General features: G+C 52.7%; 1 long non-coding RNA gene and 1 pseudogene across 1 annotated transcript; both read right to left on the reverse strand.

The window, feature by feature from the left end:
- Window positions 1-7406: 7406 nt before the first annotated feature.
- LOC123386848 lies at window positions 7407-8535 on the reverse strand (annotated as a pseudogene).
- A 1820-nt stretch (window positions 8536-10355) lies between these two features.
- On the reverse strand, window positions 10356-18243 carry LOC123386762. The gene is made up of 4 exons (XR_006601177.1): window positions 16771-18243; window positions 14403-14570; window positions 13249-13450; window positions 10356-11771 (listed from the first exon to the last, which is right to left on the reverse strand). It is a non-coding gene; the product is annotated as an uncharacterized LOC123386762 (long non-coding RNA).
- Window positions 18244-18383: the final 140 nt, after the last annotated feature.

The raw sequence follows: 18383 nt of genomic DNA on the forward strand, positions 1-18383 counted from the left end.
CGAAATGATGACCCTTCCTACCCTCTCCCCCCAGCCCCTGGCAACCACCTTCCTACTTTCTGTCTCTGCAAACTGGAAGGCTCTGGAGACCTTATATAAGTGAAATCATACAGCATTTGTCTTTTTTGTGACTGACTTATTTCAACTTAGCATAATGTCCTCACTCAAGGTTCCTCCCTCCTGTAGCCCGGGTCAGGATTTTCTTCTTCTTTTAAGGGCGAGTGATATTCGATTGTATGTACAAGCCACGTTAGGCTTATCCATTCATCAGTGGATGGACGTTTGGGTTGTTTCCACCTTTTCATTGCTGGGAATAATGCTGCCGTGAACGTGGGTGTGCAAATATCTGTTCCAAAACCCTGCTCCCGATCCTTTTGGATATTTACCCAGAAGTGCGTTTGCTGGCTCACGTGATACTTCAATTTTTTTTAGGAACTGCTGTACTGTTTTCCATAGTGGCTACATCATTTTATTGTCTCACCGATAGGGTGCAAGGATTTCAATTTTTTCCACATCCTTGCTGATCTTTATTTTTTCCTTTTGTTTTTGTTTTATTTTTTTTAAGTTTATTTTTTTTTAAGAGAGACAGTGCGCATGTGCAAGTGTGAGCGGGGGAGGGGCAGAGAGCGCGGGAGAGAGAGAATCCCAAGCAGGCTCCCCACCGTCAGTGCAGAACCCGATGCGGGGCTCGAGAGATCATGACCTGAGCAGAAATCGAGTCAGATACTTAACGTACCGAGCCACCCAGGTGCCCCTTTGTTTTTGTTTTAAATACCAGTCATCCTAATGGGTATATTTCCACTATGGTCACGCTGCCACCAAGGAGGTCTGCTCACCATTGTCAAGGTGCCAGCGGAAAGCACAGTAGAGAACTTTGAAGGAGCCCCAGCGCCTTGCTCCCTGAGGCCATCGTGAGCCCCCAGTGGCTCCATATGCTACTGTGGAACCAGCGACTCACCCACCCAGCGCCCAGGCTCTCACAGACCCGCAGGCCCTGTCCTGCAGCAGGCACAGACCAGTGGTCTAGCCAGGCACTGCCCCACCTTCAGAGCCTCCAGCGGCCCCAGGGCCACCCTCGGGCTTTGGCTCACCGGTGTTTCTAGCACCCCCACGCCAGCCCCTTGCAGCGTGGAGGCCATGGGCTTGATGGTGAGAGTACCCGGACCCAGACTGGGCACCTACCAAGCATGGGGAGGGGCTGCATACTAGGGCCCAGCTCTGGCTCAGCTCTGCCCACTTCTGGTAGGTGGTGAGGCGGGAGGGAGGGCGTTGGTGGGGGGAGGGATTGAAGCCCAGAGGGCAGGCTGCCTGGCCTGGGGCCAAAGGAGTGGAGTCCTTGGGGGCTCAGAAATGATGAGAACAGAGATGGGGAGGGGTTTGAAAGCAGGGAGCCCCTGCCTACCCCCCTCCCTGCCTCCCCCCACTCCTGCCACTGGAAAGAACGCTCTCAAGAATAGTCTCTTTCTTGGTAGTTGTCCAGGAGTGGGAGACAACCCCCTGGTGGGCTGTGAGCTCTGTTTAGAGGGTCATGACCAACATTAAAAAGCAAACATTAATTCATTCAATAAATAATTACCGAACGCCTCTCCCATGCTTGGCTCCGGTGGGGACAACACACATTCCGCGGGGCAGAGGAATGATCGGCAGGTAAATGAATAAATACAAACATACCAGGTCGTGTATAAGAGAAGACACACAGGCTCTGTGGGGCTGTGACTTCTGGCCTCCCGGAGGCTGTCACTGGAGGCCTTCATTCCACCCCCTTGTCTGTCACGTCCTCTTTCCTTCCTCTCTTTTATTTATTTAAAAAAAGTTTTTAAATTTGGGGCACCTGGGTGGCTCAGTCAGTTAAGCGTCTGACTTCGGCTCAGGTCATGATCTCGCGGTTCGTGGGTCCGAGCCCCGTGTCGGGCTCTGTGCTGACAACTTGGAGCCTGGAGCCTGCTTCGGATTCTGTGTCTCCCTCTCTCTCTGCCCCTCCCCCGCTCCTGCTCTGTCTCTCAAAAATAAATAAATGTTAAAAAAAAAAAAGGAAAAATTTTTATTTTATTTTAGAGAGAGCAAGCGCGAGTAGAGGGGGAAGGGGGGGTAGAGAATCCCGAGCAGGCTCCACACTCACTGCAGAGCGCGGGCACCCCACTCAGAACTGCCTTCAAATCTCAGTCCTGCCAGCTCTCTGGCTGTGCAACCCTGGGCAGCAAACATAACCACTGGGCACCTCGGTTTCCTATCTCATGACCCTTGTCCCAGGCCTGGCACACAGCAGGGAACCTGGCCCAGGGGTAGCCAGAGGGGCCTGGAATGCCACGGGGCCCCATCCAGGAGCCTGGGCTGTTGGGAGCTGGGCCCAGCCTCCTCCCGTCCCCAAGTCAGGGCTGGCACGGGGTAGCTGAATGGGGAATAAACATAAGAACAGGGTTTTGGCGACACCTGGGTCACACTGCCACGTCAGCCTCATCTAGCTAGGTGACCTGGGCGGCTCGTGGACACACAGCAGAGGGCGGAGACAATTCAGCAGAGTTGTGGGCCCGAGAGGGCCTTTCAGACATGAAAATGCCCTCCCGGCACTTCTGTGTTCCTGGCTAGAATCTTCAGTGCCTGGAGCCGGTGGGAGGCAAAGGCCACTCCTCAAAGCCAGCTGGGTGGGCCATTTCCGTGGGGGGCCCCGCTTTCTCCCACCCCGTCCTTCCCTTCTCATCCATTTCTGCGCCTGCAGGGACCCCGCCCCTTTGCCCTCATGCTGGGATCCCCCAACTGTCCCCCAGCCCTGGGGGGGCCCCAGGTGTTCAGACCCTCCACCAGGTAAGGCTGAGTAGGTGTTTAGTCAGCAGTAGAGGAAAAACAATGACAAAAGAATCAATTTATATCCCGGAAAGCCGCCCACAAGCTGTGGTTTTGAATTCTTAGCCTCTCAGGTGCTCAGTTCCTCCTCTTTAAAATAGAACCAGCTGGGGGGTTGTGAGGTTCAATGAGGCCGCATGGAACAGTCCAGCAAGAAGCCGGGCCTGGGGGCGGGGGGGGGCGGTTTCTATGATCATTCCTGTTATTACTATTATCATTCATTATTAATGAAAGAGAAGCACTCAGATGAGGACCACATTCTGTGTGTGTGTGTGTGTGTGTGTGTGTGTGTGTGTGTGTGTGTGTGTTTACCCCATGGCAGGACTGAGGTTTGATGGGTTGGGATGGGGGTTGAGAGAGAGTCTAGAGTCCAAACCTTCTCTCCAGACAAATCTCAGATTCATGGGAAATGCTCCCCCCCCCATGTTAAGGCCCCAGGACAGACACAAAGCCAGTGAGAGAGATGGGGTCCTGTCCCCCCACCCCCCACCTCTGAGTGCCCGTGAGCCAACCGCACACATTCGTATCCCGTCCTGCTCAGTACTGCTCATATGGGTAAACCTGCACCATGGAGGGAGCCAGCTGGTGCCAGAGGGGATCTGAGCCCAGGTCTGGGGGACTCTGAGTTTGCTGCCCTTTGTCTTGGGGCAGCTGGAGGCAGGCAGGCTGTGCACCATCGGTGGGGGAAGGCAGGGTGTGCGGGCGACTGCCGTGGGTGGTGGAGGCCGAGAAGTGCAGCTGGAGGTCAGGGAGCCCATCATAGGAGGCTGGCCGATCACCTGTCTCCCTCTCCGACCGCCTGTGACTATTCACGGCTGTGCCCCCCGGGGGCCTGGCATGGGTCTGGCCACGGAAGGTGGCCAGTGAGGACTGGGAAGGACCAAGAAAAGAACAGCTCCCTGTATGAGCGCGCGTCTAAAATACCCAGACATCTCCCAGCCCTGGGGCCCCTCTCTCTCAGAAGAAAAGGTCTGAGTACGTACCTGACCATCTCTTCTGGACCTGAGCTCGCCCTTTCGGGCTCCTGGGCCTTGGTTTCTCCATCGAGAAGGGTCCACGCACCTCACCTGGCAGTGCTTTCGACGAGATGGAATTTAACAGAACCGTGTGAGCGTATGGACCCTAATGTAATAAGCCCTCGATCCTCCCTCCGGCCCCCACACACTTGACCCCTCACCCCCTCAGACTGCCAGAGGCGGTTGCACCAGACGAGGGAGTGAGGAGGAAAGCATCTGCAGGTGGCGAGGAGGGACCGGGTGTTGGTGAAGAGACCCAAGAAAAGTTCCTACCAATGAATTAAGCCACCCGGCCTCGAGCAGGAATATCTGAGCCCCGACTCACATCATGATATCTGCGACGGCCTTCTGAGGTTCAGAGTTACCCCTGTTCAGCACTGAAGGGAACTGAGGCAGAGGTGAGGAGGCTGGCCCAGGCCCCACAGTTCATCTGGGGCCCACACAGACCTGACGCGGGACCTGTAGAAAACTCTGGGCAGATGCCCTAAAACGAGCACGTGCACCCGAATGGGCTGCGCTGGGTTCCATTTCCGCCCCTGCCCCGAACTTCCAACCCCATCCCCCCCAAAAAGACCCACATTATCAGAGGAGGATTCAGGCCCCTAAGCCTTTGGCTGGATACTTTTTCCCATTTTCGACCTCCCCTTTGGATGCTGAGTCCCCTGAGGGCAGGGCTTTCGACACCCCGTGTTGTTCCCAGAGTCTCACTGCTCAGTGGAGATGCCATGGGGAGGTTTGGGCATGAATGGATGACCTTGAAATCGGGAATTGGACACAGCTGAGTGCAAACTGTTTTTTTTTTTTTTTTTAATTGCATTATGACTTCAGGCCTGTTGCTGAAGCCTCACTGAAGTCAACTTCCTCATCTGTGAAATGGGCTCTAGATACAAATTTCACCAGATTGCACTGGAGAAATAAAACAAAGCCTTACTGGCCAAACGCAGGCCCTCACCGGCCAAACACTGAGGGGTCAGTTTCCACCCCCCCCCCCCCCAGTGGGCTCCAGGCCCAGGCCTCCTCCAGCCAGGATCATTGGCTCACTGAGTGCTGAGCCCAGTCCTTGATGGGGGTGATCCGTCCTGCCACCGGGCTTGGCTAGCAGCTCCCTCCTTCTGGAAACAAAGAGCCAGGTCAAACGTCTGTGCTTTAACTCTCCAGCCTTCATACCTCTGCTCACGCTGTTCCTTCTACCCTGAGTGTCCTTTGGTGAAATTTCTGGGTCGTAGACGTTTTGAGATGTTTACCAGGCTGACCTCCAGGCTTCATCTCTGTGTGTTCCCAGTCCCAGCGCCCAAGGAGACGGGGCTCCCCACTCCCCTGTGGTCATCAAAGGCTCGACTGCTCGGCAGTATCTTTATTGATTCAATTTGGGGGAAATGGGGACACCTACACTTCTTTGGAAGAGAGGACAAGACTGCAGAACTTTTTTTTTTTTTTTTAATTTTTTTTTTCAACGTTTATTCATTTTTGGGACAGAGAGAGACAGAGCATGAACAGGGGAGGGGCAGAGAGAGAGGGAGACACAGAATCAGAAACAGGCTCCAGGCTCTGAGCCATCAGCCCAGAGCCCGACGCGGGGCTCGAACTCACGGACCGCGAGATCGTGACCTGGCTGAAGTCGGACGCCTAACCGACTGCGCCACCCAGGCGCCCCTAGACTGCAGAACTTTTAAGTAAGAAGAAAAATGATCTCTCTCCGAAAGAAAAATTCCCAAAATGCTGTGGTCTCTCGGGGTCCTCCTCACTTTTCGAGGCTGGAGCAGGGGCGTTTGGGACAGCTGTGGTTAGCAGTCCTGCGACGGGGAAACCTGCAGGCCTGGGAGGAGAAACGGGGTCCCGCTCGAGTGGCCCGCATCACCTCCTGCTTTCAGTTTCTTCCTCTGTAAAATAGGAACGGCACTGTTTGTCTCCTAGGTTGTTGTGAGGACAGAAAGGGATGGCGAAGGGACATTCCCTCATTTGTAAATCAGAGATCTGCAGAGGGTCCGGGGTGCGGGGTGCAGGAGAGGGAAAGGGAACCCGGGCCCCGCCCCCTCGGAGCTTACAGACCACAGGAAGCCAGACTGGGAGAGGTCCTTCCAAGGGTGCCTCCTCCCCCCAGAGAAGAGGTGTGGACAGCCGCTGCCCTGACACCACAGGCCAGCCCCTCCTTGTGGACCGCGGGCATGTGAGCCGTAGAAACTGCTGTTACTGTTTTCAAAAAATCTGCTATCACTGATAAACTGAGCTGTCAGAAGGGATGTTATTTCTGGGTGAAAGGAGATTCTGTAGAACCGGGGCTCCTTCCTGCCTGCAGCCACGCGGGCCAGGTCCCTCTCGCCAGACCTGACTTGAGTGATAACCTGGGGCCTTGAACCTGCTCCTGGCATCGAACGGCGGTGGCCGTCGCTGCAGGATGTCCACGGCCTGCGGCTCAAGGCCCCCACAATGCTTCAGGAGCACATATCACCTTCTCTCTGACCCTGGATTCCTGGAATTGTCTGATGGAGCGGAGGCCTGTTCTCTGTCCCCCTGACAGGTTGCATGAGATTAGGTTATTTTGGTCACTCGGGGCCATTTGGTTTTTTTGGCCCGAACACGTGTCTATTAAATTGTTGTGGCACGAGTTGAGTGGCCTGGCTGGTTAAGCCTCCTTAATCTGCTCTGAAATGCACGGGCTCTGTTTTCAATTGTGATACGACCCTTGTCACCAGCAAAGGGGGCCCCTCGGGTTCCCATCATGGGCTCCGCCCACCAAGTAAGTACCCCTGGCAGCCGGGCATCTGGGTCTTAATTAGAATCCTTGCTCTTGGCTATTTTAAGTCTGATGTGTTGTGCTTTGTGTTGTTTAATTTTATTTTCTAGTATCGAGTTTTCATTTACATACCGGAAAGTGCGCAAATCTTAAGCGTTCAGCTGGACGCACGGTCACATAGGTACGTACCCCGTGAGCACCATTTGCACCACCCCAGAAAGTTCCCTCATGCCCTTTCCCAGCCAGTACCCACCCCCACCTCGAGACCTAGCCAATAGTCTCACCTCTATTACCATAGATTAGTTTTGCCTGTTCTTGAACGTCACCCAAGTGGAATTGTGCAGTATGTTCACTCTGATGTCTGGCTCCTTCCACTCAACATAATATCTACTAAAAAGTTATTGTTTTGGGGCGCCTGGGTGGTTCAGTCGGTTGAGCGTTCAACTCTTGATTTTGGCTCAGGTCATGATCTCTCGGTTGGTGGGATCGAGTCCTGCGTTGAATTCTGTGCTAACAGCTTGGAGCCTGCTTGGGATATTCTCCCTCTCTCTCTTTCACCGCCCCCCACTCTCGCTCTCAAAATAAATGAACATTTGGGGCGCCTGGGTGGCTCGGTCGGTTGAGCCAGCGGCTGACTTTGGCTCAGGTCATGATCTCGCGGTCTGTGAGTTCGAGCCCCGCGTCGGCCTCTGTGCTGACAGCTCAGAGCCTGGAGCCTGTTTCAGATTCTGTGTCTCCCTCTCTCTGACACTCCCCCATTCATGCTCTGTCTCTCTCTGTCTCAAAAATAAACATTAAAAAAAATTAAAAAAAAATAAATGAACATTTAACAAGTGTTATGGCCAGAAACATAATACATCTTCATTGGAAAACTTGCAAATAATGTACAAGAGAAAGAAAAAAAAAAACACTTGATAATATCTGCACTTATTAACCACTCTTGACCTTCTAGAATGTTCCTTACAGACCTTTCAAGGCAAATGAAAAAAAATTTTTTTTTCTAATGGTGGAAAAATTTGTATTTAGATTTGGCCAGCTCGCCTCAGTTTAGATGATCCCCATTTTGTTGGCAACATCCAAAGCATCATGGTCGGGAGCCAGTCGAACATATGCCGTCTTCTCTCTATCGGGCCTGATCCGGGTGTTGACCTTGGCCACGTCAATGTCATAGAGCTTCTTCACAGCCTGTTTGACCTGGTGCTTTGTTGGCCTTGACATCTATGGGGAACACAAGTGTGTTGTTGTCTTCTATTTTCTTCATATCTGACTCCGCAGTCAGGGGGAGCTTGATGGTGGCATAGTGATCAAGCTGGTTTCTCCTAGGGGGCCTCTTTCCAGGATATTTGGGCTGCCCTAGGAGACACAGTGTCTTGGGCCATAGGAAAGTAGGTGACGTGCGGATCTTCTTTTTTTTTTATGGCTGTGGACGCCTTTCAGCGCTGCTTTCTTGGCCTTCAAAGCCTTTGCTCGGGCTTTGGTTTCGGGGGGCGGGGGTGGGGCAGGGGCTTCCTTCGTCGCCTTTGGCGCCATCTTTGTGAAGGGGGAAAATATTTTTCAACTTAAGTCAACTCCTGTGATACATTTTACCCTAGAACATTTTTGTCTCACTCAGCACAGCCGAGGTGCGATGCCTTTCCACGTCAGGACGTGTAGACCCACGGCTGCACGGCATGGCATCTTTCGTCCCCGGATGATGGGGACTTAGGTTGTCTCTCCCGTTTGATCTCCTCTTGCTTCTCTCTCACTCCCGGGACAATATGCTCCATAAGAACAGAAAACGTATCTGTCTGTGTGCCGCCTCGCCCACACGGCGTGGGTGCGGGAGGGAGCGGACAAGTTTCAGAGAACGTGCTCGCACACACACCTGTGACAACTAGTTTAACTATGTTTGCAAGAAAATTCCTGAAATTCGGATTGTTGGCCCCCAAAGAATACACATTCTTAAGTTTTTGGGTTTTCTTATAAATATATTTTTTTTAATGTTTATTTACTTTTGAGAGAGAGAAAGTGCACAAGCGGGGGAGGGGCAGAGAGGAAGGGGGACAGAGGATCCATCTGAAGCAGGCTCTCTGCACACAGCAGGGAGTCCCATGTGGGGCTTGAACTCAGGAACTGCGAGATCCTGAACTGAGCTGACGTCAGCCACTCAACTGACTGAGCCACGCAAGAGCCCCCACATTCTTAAGTTTTTTTGTTCTACATTGCCAAATTACCTTCTGGAAAGATCTGTCTAATCATGTGTTCATTCTAATTTTTAGTGAACACCTACTCTGTGCCAGATACGGTCCCAGGCGCTGTGTTTATAGCGGTGAGCAGCCCGCGTCTTCATGGAGCCCGTGTGTACCCCCCCACGAATCGGGAAGGCCCAAGGCCACTTTCCCACCGCTCATCCTCACTCAATTACCTCGTGCTTTTGAAACATTCCCCATTGGGTGAGAAGAGATATCTCACCACTTTTTAAAAAAAATTTTTTTTTAACATTTTTTATTTATTTTTGGGACAGAGAGAGACAGAGCATGAACGGGGGAGGGGCATAGAGAGAGGGAGACACAGAATCGGAAACAGGCTCCAGGCTCTGAGCCATCAGCCCAGAGCCCGACGCGGGGCTCGAACTCACGGACCGCGAGATCGTGACCTGGCTGAAGTCGGACGCTCAACCGACTGCGCCACCCAGGCACCCCAACACCACTTTTTTAAAACGTGTATTTATTTTTGAAAGGGAGAGAGGGAGAGAGAACGAATGGGGGAGGGGCAGAGAGACGGGAGGGGGGGGCAGAGAATCCGAAGAGGGATCCGTGCTGATGGCAGAGAGCCCGATGTGGGCTTGAAGTCACAAACCGTGAGATCACGACCTGAGCCGAAGTCAGACACGTGACCGACTGAGCCACCCAGGAGCCCCTCAACAATTTTTTCAAAATGTATTTATTTGGAGAGGTGGGGGGAGGGGCAGAGAGACAGGGAGAGAGAATCCCAAGCAGGCTCTGCGATGTCACCACAGAACTTGACACGGGGCTCAAGCCCACGGACCGTGAGGTCACGACCTGAGCGGAAACCAAGAGTCGGACGCTCAACTGACTGAGCCACCCAGGCACCCCGAATGCCGACTCCAAGTTAAGCCTTGTTCTAGGCTCTGAGGATACGGTGGTGAAGACGGGAAAAAGGATAGACAAAGATCCCTGTCCCTGTGGCGCTTTTATGCCAGTTGGGGGAAACATACCATAAACAAAATTGAGAACTATAGTGCCCGTAAGAGGTCATAAATGCAAGACAGTCGTCAAGAACTCTAGGAAGCCAAGGATTGCAGGGTTAGGTGGGAGTGTCAGGGATGCCTTGCTGACAAAGGTGACGTTTGAGCCAAGATTTAAGGAGACCAGAGGACCAAGCTGCAGATTTCTAATGGAAGAGCAATCCAGGCAGAGGAGTACGTGTAAAGGGCCCGAGGCAGCCGAGAACCTGTGTTTGAGGAATCGCAAGGAGGCCAGGGTGGCTGGAATGAAATGCACAATGAGAGGAGTAGTTGAAAATGAGGCCAAGGGGTGCCTGGGTGGCTCAGTCGGTTAAGATTCTGACTTCGGCTCAGGGCATGATCTTGTGATTTGTGAGTTAAAGCCCCGCGTCAGGCTCTGTGCTGACATCTCAGAGCCTGGAGCCTGCTTCGGATTCTGCGTCTCCCTCTCCGCCCCTCCCCTACTCATGTTCTGTCTCTCTTCCTCTCTCTCTCAAAAATAAATAAACATTAGAAATTAGTCCCTGGAAATCAGTCCCTGGCTGGCTCAGTGAGTAGAGCAGGCGACTCGTGATCTTGGGATTGTGAGTTCAAGGCCCACGTTGGGGGTAGAGTTTACAGGAAGAAAAGAAGGGAAGAAGGGAGGAGGGGAGGAGGGAGTTGAACCTGGCCCACATTCAAGGAGGTGGCAGGTGTAAGAGAAGGAACCATCGAGGACAACTCTGAGGTCTTTGGCCTGAGCACCTGGAAGGACGCGGCTGCCGTCAGCTGGGACGGGATGTCAGCTGAGACTGGCGGATGCCGGTGTGGGAGCAGGTGAGTTAGCGGGGCTGTGAGAAGGCCAGCGCCAGACTCTTGGGAGAGATCTGAGGGGGTAACTAAGCTCTCCGGGTTTCCAAGGCATTACTCAAGCAGCTGAGAACCAGCCTTGACTTTCAAAAATACTCTTACTACCGCTGACTCTTGTCCCCTGAGGCCTCTCTAGGGCCTGGAGAAGTATCTGCCTCCAGGCTCTGGGCACCCAGGGACCCTTCCCCACCTCCACCTTCCCTCCATCTCCAGCGGCTCCCCAGCTGAAGACAGATGCTTGGTTCTGGCCACTGACCTTGATCTCGGTCATTCCTGAAGCTTCCTCGAATTCTCAGAGAAGCCAAGTGCTATTGGCTGTATACAGCCCGGACTCCAGATTCATGTGCCCCGGGGCCCCCACGGATGCATGGTCACACAGCCCTACGGTGACCTGTAGAGACTGCCTGGACCTGCTCCCCAGAAATTCCAGGCAGGGCTAGCCTGTGGGGATGTGTCTCTTAACCCAGTGACCCGGGGAAACTCCCCCCTGCACAAAGGTTCAACCCCCCCCCGCCTCCCCCCCCCCACCATGTCATTGGACTCCAAGGGGGACCAACCCCCAGAGGTATCTGGAGAATGTCCCCATCTTCCCCCCTACAGTTCCATAGACAACATGTGAATATGCACACACATACCCCACTCCCCAGGTTGTAAAGCCGCAGTTCCTCCCCCACCCTCACTTAAAGAAGAGGGAGGAAGCTGCGAGCTGCCATAGAAACTATTGTAAAATGTGGTTCTTGGGGGAGAAATGATGTAAGGACACAGGGAGGAAACTGACTCAAAACAGACAAGCCCGGAGGTGCTCATCCTCAATGCATTTGCTGGCTCAGCAAGTACTGACTGAGCCCCCACCCTCGAGCCCTGCCCAGAACAAACCAAGCCCGGCTCAGTCTCAGTGGGGAGCGGGGAGTCCGACAATAGACAAACACATTTGTAAATAAATACGGGCGACAGCAGAAGGTGTGGTGGAAGGACAGAGCAAAACAGGTAACAAGGGACGCAGTAGCCCCACCAGCTGCTGAGTGACCTGGGACAGTCATCGCATGACGGTCTCTTCAGGCACCCGCTGCCGTCCTCACAACTGGGTGTCACTGTCCCCCACTCCCTGCAAAGTGAGAGAAACAGGCTTGGATGCAGTAGGTGAGCTCCTGCTCACATAGCTGGGAAGGGAGCCCCCTCCCCTCATCCCAGTGCAAAGGCACCTCCCTATCCTACAGCTCAGCTGGCCTCTCTGAGCCTCAGTCTCCTGGCCTGTAAAATGGGAATGTCATGAGGTTCCCAAGGGCTTCACAAGAGGTCCATCCATAGGGGGCCGCACTCACTGTGGACTGCAGTATCGTCTGGGCCAGATGAGCAAAGTAAAGGAGACCCTGCTGGCCAGCTGTGAGGGGGGGGGCGGGGGAGGGTAACCTGGGTCTTTCTACTAGTTGGATGGAAGCTGGGATGCCCTCCCTCCCCCCAGTTCAGGAGCCCTGGCCACTCTCAGAGACCCCAGGCTCCATCTGCCATCCAATAACATCTCATGTGGCTGCCGGGTCCAGTTCCTAAAGATCTAGTCCTGCTCAGAGCCCTTCCATCGGCCCCCCCAGTACCCACAGGACAATAGGACCAGACTCATCTTTCCCTTTTGGTCGAAATCCAGCCCTTTCTGGCTCTCAAACCTAGCCCTTCAAAGACCTCTTCCTCCAGGAAGACTTTCCTGATATGCTTGCGTCTTCTCTAAGGAGCCTGACTCAGTTTTCCCTCTCCCAAGGCCCGGAGCTTTCTGCCTGAGAGCCATTATATTCTTCTGTCCTGCTTTTATCTCACTTGGAGCTATAGATTTGCCCATTGTCTTTGGCTCAGCTCCAGTCTGAGACAAGACCAAACAGTTTTCTTTCTCTTCCTGAAGAAAAAAAAAAAAAAAAAAAAAAAAATTTTTTTGATTCCCAATACACATCTGTAGAGAAAAAAAAAAATCTGGAAAATACAGAAAAGCACAAGGCAGAAAACCATACCAGTTATCCGTGTGCCCAGAGATGACCACTATTGCAGGCCTATATTTCTTCCCAGACTTTTCTATAAGGATATTTTCAAGATGTGGGATTGTAGTGAACGCACTGGCTTGTAAAAGTGCGTTTTCTCGTTTAATAGAAGCTGTACCTCCGAGATACAGTTTCTTTGGTGAACATGCCAAGTGGATTCCTTCAGTAATAGCCTCTGGGTTTCCTGGCCTCCAGCTGTGCGCGGGGCACTGAAGTTTTCCTATGCTTCCATTTCCTCAGCAGCCCGAGGCCACACAAGTTATAGAGTCAGGATCCAACCTCAGTGCTGAGTGATCCCAGAGTCCCCGTTCTCGACTTTCTCACTCATCAGGCTGCAGCCTCCCTCTCTGGAAAAGGCAAATACCCCAACTGAAAGTTTACTTCGTTAGAAGGGGTTCACAGACTTCCTGAAGCCTTGCTACAGACCCCCAAGTCAGATGGGACAGAGAGACCAAGGTTCAAGCCCCAGTCTTCCGATCTCTTGGCTAGGTGACCTTGGACTCTTTAGGACCCCTCTCTGAGACTCAGTTTCCTCGTCTGTGCAGTGGGGAGACCTACCTTGCAGGAGCACATGAAGGTGACACGAAATCACCCAGGAACACGCCCAGCCCACAGAGCTCTCCACAGCCTCCTGGCGAGGAGCTCAGGCACAAGTCAGGAGAGAACAGCAAAGCCCTTTGATGGGTCCCTCCTGATATTACGAAGCCTCTCAGAGCGGGAGAATTTTCCAGATCAGGTGTCCCAAGGCGAGGCCAAAAGTCTGGGATGGCAAGTGGAAAGACAGGACCATTGAAAATCTCACCGATGCCCGGTTCCCCCACCTGGGCCCCGGTCACTGAGGCTGGCACTTGGCAGACACACTTGGCCAGCCCTCCTCGCCCCTGCCGCTCCCACCTCCCCTGCCCTCCCCTCCCTCGCCTTAGGCAGGGGAATGTTCTCATCTAGGGAAGGCCCTGTCCTCATTTCTTTCCTCCCTCCACCACCTTGGCTAGAAGACCTGGCCCTCCCCCTCTCCCCACTCACCGCCTGGCTTTACTGTGCCCCCTCCAGCATCCACGTGCTCCAAGCTGCCCCGCTCTCTGCTCCCTCTTCCCACCGCCCCTGTCTCCCCACCAGCCCCCCGCCTTGGGTGAATGTCCTGCTAGAATGTGTCATCTCTAGACCCCCATCAGCTACCACCCTGCCTGGCACACGGTGAGAATCAATATTCGTTAAATGAATGATCCAGAAAAATGTCATATCAAGGACAATACTCAATCCTAAGTTGGTGCCAGAGAATCTACTGAATAGTGGATCCCTAAACTGCTGAGAGAAGGGGGCGGCTGGGGCTGGAGGATCCCAAGGCCCCTGGAGGCAGCTCCTTGGGATGGAGACCCTCCCCCCTCCCTGGGAAGGAAGGGGCTGCCCCACCAGGTCGTGGTGTTCTCTTAGCAGGATTCACGGCATGATGGCCCTGGGACAGGCCAGCAAATCCCTATGGAGAAGGGGAAACTGAGGCCCAGGAGGTTTGAGCCCAGCTGTGGAGGGGTGGAAAGGGCACTGAAAGGACCTGGGCTTGTAACTGTCTCTGCACACAAAGGCTGGCTGCGTGATCTCCTGCAACTGACCTCCTTTTTTTTTTTTTTTTTTTTTTAAGGTTTATTTATTTATGTAAGTAAGCTCTACACCCAACCCCGGGCTCGAACCCGGCACCCTGAGATCAAGAGTCGTACACTCCTCCGACTGAGCCAGCGGGGCGCCACTAGCCTCCTTTTTTAGATCCTCAGTTTCCTGATCTGTAAAATGGGGTCGCAAGTTGTCTCTTGCCTGCTCTGGGACCCGTTGTGGGTGCTCTGGTGTCTGTGACACCAGGATGCTCATTCCTGCTGCATCAGGCAGTCCTAAGAATGACAGAGGATAATAAAAAGTCGTTAGCCCTGGGACGGGGGGACAGAACAGATGGTTGTGGATGCCAGCATTCTCATTACTGTTATTATCTAACCCAGGGCTTTTTCTTGGACTAAAAGGAAGCCAAGGCCTTCTACAGGCCCAATTTTTTTTTTACTTTTTAAGTTTTTTTTTACTTTTGAGAGACAGAGAGAGAGAGAGAGGGAAGGAGGGAGAACAAGCTGGGGAGGGGCAGAGAGACACAGAGACACAGAATCCAAAGCAGGCTCCAGGCTCTGAACTGTCAGCACAGAGCCCGATGCAGGGCTTGAACTCCTGAACCGTGAGATCATGTCCCGAGTCGAAGTCGGAAGCTTAACCGACTGAGCCACCCAGGTGCTCCTCTTTTAAAAAAAAAGTTTTTTTGGGGGGGGAATGCAAGCTGGTGCAGCCACTCTGGAAAACAGTATGGAGGTTCCTCAAAAAACTAAAAATAGAACTACCCTATGACCCAGCAATTGCACTACTAGGCATTTATCCAAGGGACACGGGTGTGCTGTTTCGAAGGGACACATGCACCCCCATGTTTATAGCAGCACTATCGACAATAGCCAAAGGATGGAAAGAGCCCAAATGTCCATCGATGGATGAATGGAGAAAGAAGATGTGGTACATAGACACAATGGAGTATTACTGGGCAATCGAAAAGAATGAAATCTTGCCATTTGCAACTACGTGGATGGAACTGGAGGGTATTATGCTAAGTGAAATTAGTCAGAGAAAGACAAATATCATATGACTTCACTCCTATGAGGACTTTAAGACACAAAACAGATGAACATAAGGGAAGGGAAACAAAAATAATATAAAAACAGGGAGGGGGACAAAGCAGAAGAGACTCATAAATATGGAGAACAAACTGAGGGTTACTGGAGGGATTGTGGGAGGGGGGTTGGGCTCAATGGGTAAGGGGCATTAAGGAATCTACTCCTGAAATCATTGTTGCACTATATGCTAACTAATTTGGATGTAAATTTTAAAAAATAAAAAATAAAATTAAAAAAATTGTTTATTTTTTTAAATGTTTTTTAATGTTTATTTATTTATTTATTAAAAAAAATTTTTTTTTCAACGTTTATTTATTTTTTTTGGGACAGAGAGAGACAGAGCATGAACGGGGGAGGGGCAGAGGGAGAGGGAGACACAGAATTGGAAACAGGCTCCAGGCTCTGAGCCATCAGCCCAGAGCCCGACGCGGGGCTCGAACTCACGGACCGCGAGATCGTGACCTGGCTGAAGTCGGACGCTCAACCGACTGCGCCACCCAGGCGCCCCGATGTTTATTTATTTTTGAGAGAGACAGAGAGACAGAGTGTGAGCAGGGGAGGGGCAGAGAGAGAGGGAGGGACACAGAATCCGAAGCAGGGTCCAGGCTCCGAGCTGTCACCACAGAGCCTGATGCGGGGCTTGAACCCATGAACCATGAGATCATGACCTGAGCTGAAGTCAGATGCTTAACCGACTGAGCCACCCAGGCGCCCCAGGTGCCCCTCTTTAAAAAAAATTTTTTTTGTGGGGGCGCCTGGGTGGCGCAGTCGGTTAAGCGTCCGACTTCAGCCAGGTCACGATCTCGCGGTCCGTGAGTTCGGGCCCCGCGTCGGGCTCTGGGCTGATGGCTCAGAGCCTGGAGCCTGTTTCCGATTCTGTGTCTCCCTCTCTCTCTGCCCCTCCCCCATTCATGCTCTGTCTCTCTCTGTCCCCAAAATAAATAAACGTTGAAAAAAAAATAAAAAAAAATAATAAAATAAAAAAAAATTTTTTTAATGTTTATTTACCTTTAAGAGAGAGAGACGGAGCATGAGTAGGGCAGGAACAGAGACAGAGGGAGACACAGACTCCAAAGCAGGCTCAAAGCTGTTAGCGCAGAGCCTGTCGCAGGGCTAGGTGCTGGGCTCGAACTCACCAACCAGGAGATCATGACCCGAGCTGAAGTGGGAAGCCTAACCCACAGAGCCGCCCAGGAGTCCCTCTACAGGCCCAGTTCTTATTCAAAAGCTTTTGTCTCCTTCTCATCTATTGGCTCAGCATATTGTTTTAGGACCTCGCAAAGCAAATATTTTTACATACCCCTCCCTCGGGGACACTTATCCCTCCTCTGTCCCCAAACTGTCCTTCCTCCTCCATCCGTTCCACTAATGTTTGTTCAACACCTACTATGTGCCTGGCCTCTGCACCTTCAGCCTCGAAGCCCCTCTGGAGGTATTCTCCGGCACATCGGGTCTTTTTGGCCCACCAGCCTCTGTGTCATTACTTTCCTTCTGAGTGAGGCATTTGGAGAGGGTCCCCTATTTTATAGGCCTCCTCACTCCTGCCTGTAAGGCAGCCTGTGGCTCTCAGAGAAGGTTGGGATGATCCAGTCTTTGTGGGGCTTACAGGTGATGGGATTTGGGGGTCCTCAGAGGATTACAAAATGTAAGAGGTCAGAAGAGCCCCCAGAGAGGGGCCCCTGAAGCTTCAGCTCTGTTGTTTACTAAGGATTATCTGTTGGTGGTCACAGATCATTATCTCCTCTGATCCTCCCTATAGCCCTGCCTGGTGTGGGGTGGGGTCAGCCCATTTCACTGATAACACTGAAGGAAAAGTGGGCATCACTGCCTGTCACTCCAGAAGTGGGAGGAAGGGGTCAGGGGGCCCCAACGGTAGCAAACGGCAGAACCAGGGGGGGAGGGGAGCTCCCCTGGACCCGCAGTTCTGCCTTCAGAGACTCGTAAACAAGCCTGTTGTGTTCTTGGAAAAGCGGTTACTTTGTAATCCTAGCCCGACCTCTGCCTTTCTCTGCCTCCATCACCCTCCTGTGCTGCAGTTCTGGGATCGGTCCTACCCCTCCCTAACCGGCCCCAGGGCTGAGTCCCACCCTACTTAGAAACTTTCCCATTCTCCTCCCTCAATAGGGGCTTTGCCCCCCCACCCCCATTTCTCCCCAGCCCAGGAGCCCCAGGAGCCCCAGGGCAGGGCGGCTGCTCCCATTTGGAAGGCAGCAGGGGAATGGGGGGGGGGTGCCGCGATGGTGCAGGTAGGAGTGGGGTAGGAAGCCCCAGCCTTGGATGCTGCTGATGCTATTTCTACCGGTCTTAGTTTTTTCATATTTGTGAAATAGGTTCAAAAATACCTAATTCCAAGTGGGTGCCAGAGCCTGGGGGAGGGGGGAATGGGGAAGTGTTTGTTGTTTGGTAAGCAATCTCTGTACCCAGAGCGGCGCTCCAGCCGTGGACCCGGAGAGCAGGAGTCCCTAGGTCTGCCCACCGAGCCAGCCAGGAAAGGGGAGTTTTTAATGGGTCTAGAGCTTGTTTTACAAGATGGGTGATGGTGATCGCTGGAGATTATGAATGTATTTAATACCACTGAACAGTGCACTTAAAAATGGTCAATATGGCAAATTCTGTTATGTGTATTTTACCACAATGAAGAAAATTGAGAGAAGCAAAACAAAACCCAACTCCCGAAACTGCTAGCACAGAAAGCATGTATATATTTGAGGATTTCCACTGCCCTTTAGCCAGTCGTTTGGTCCTCTCTAACCCTCAGTTTCCTCATCGGTAAAATGGGCACGAAAAAGCAGCACCGAGCGCTTAGGACTGCGTGGAGGGCGACGCGGGACCATCCATGTAAGGATCCTGGGTCATAACACCCAAATTCAGCCAGCGGATCGGCCCACGAATCCTCCCCGGGGCCCACTGTGCGCACCGCCGTGCGGGGAACCCGCGCACACGCCAAACAAGCTTGCAGACGGCCGCGGGCAGGCAGCAAACAAGTAAACATCACACTTG

This window comes from Felis catus, chromosome B4 (genome assembly GCF_018350175.1).
Source record: "Felis catus isolate Fca126 chromosome B4, F.catus_Fca126_mat1.0, whole genome shotgun sequence".
In the NCBI taxonomy this organism is placed as follows: domain Eukaryota; kingdom Metazoa; phylum Chordata; class Mammalia; order Carnivora; family Felidae; genus Felis; species Felis catus.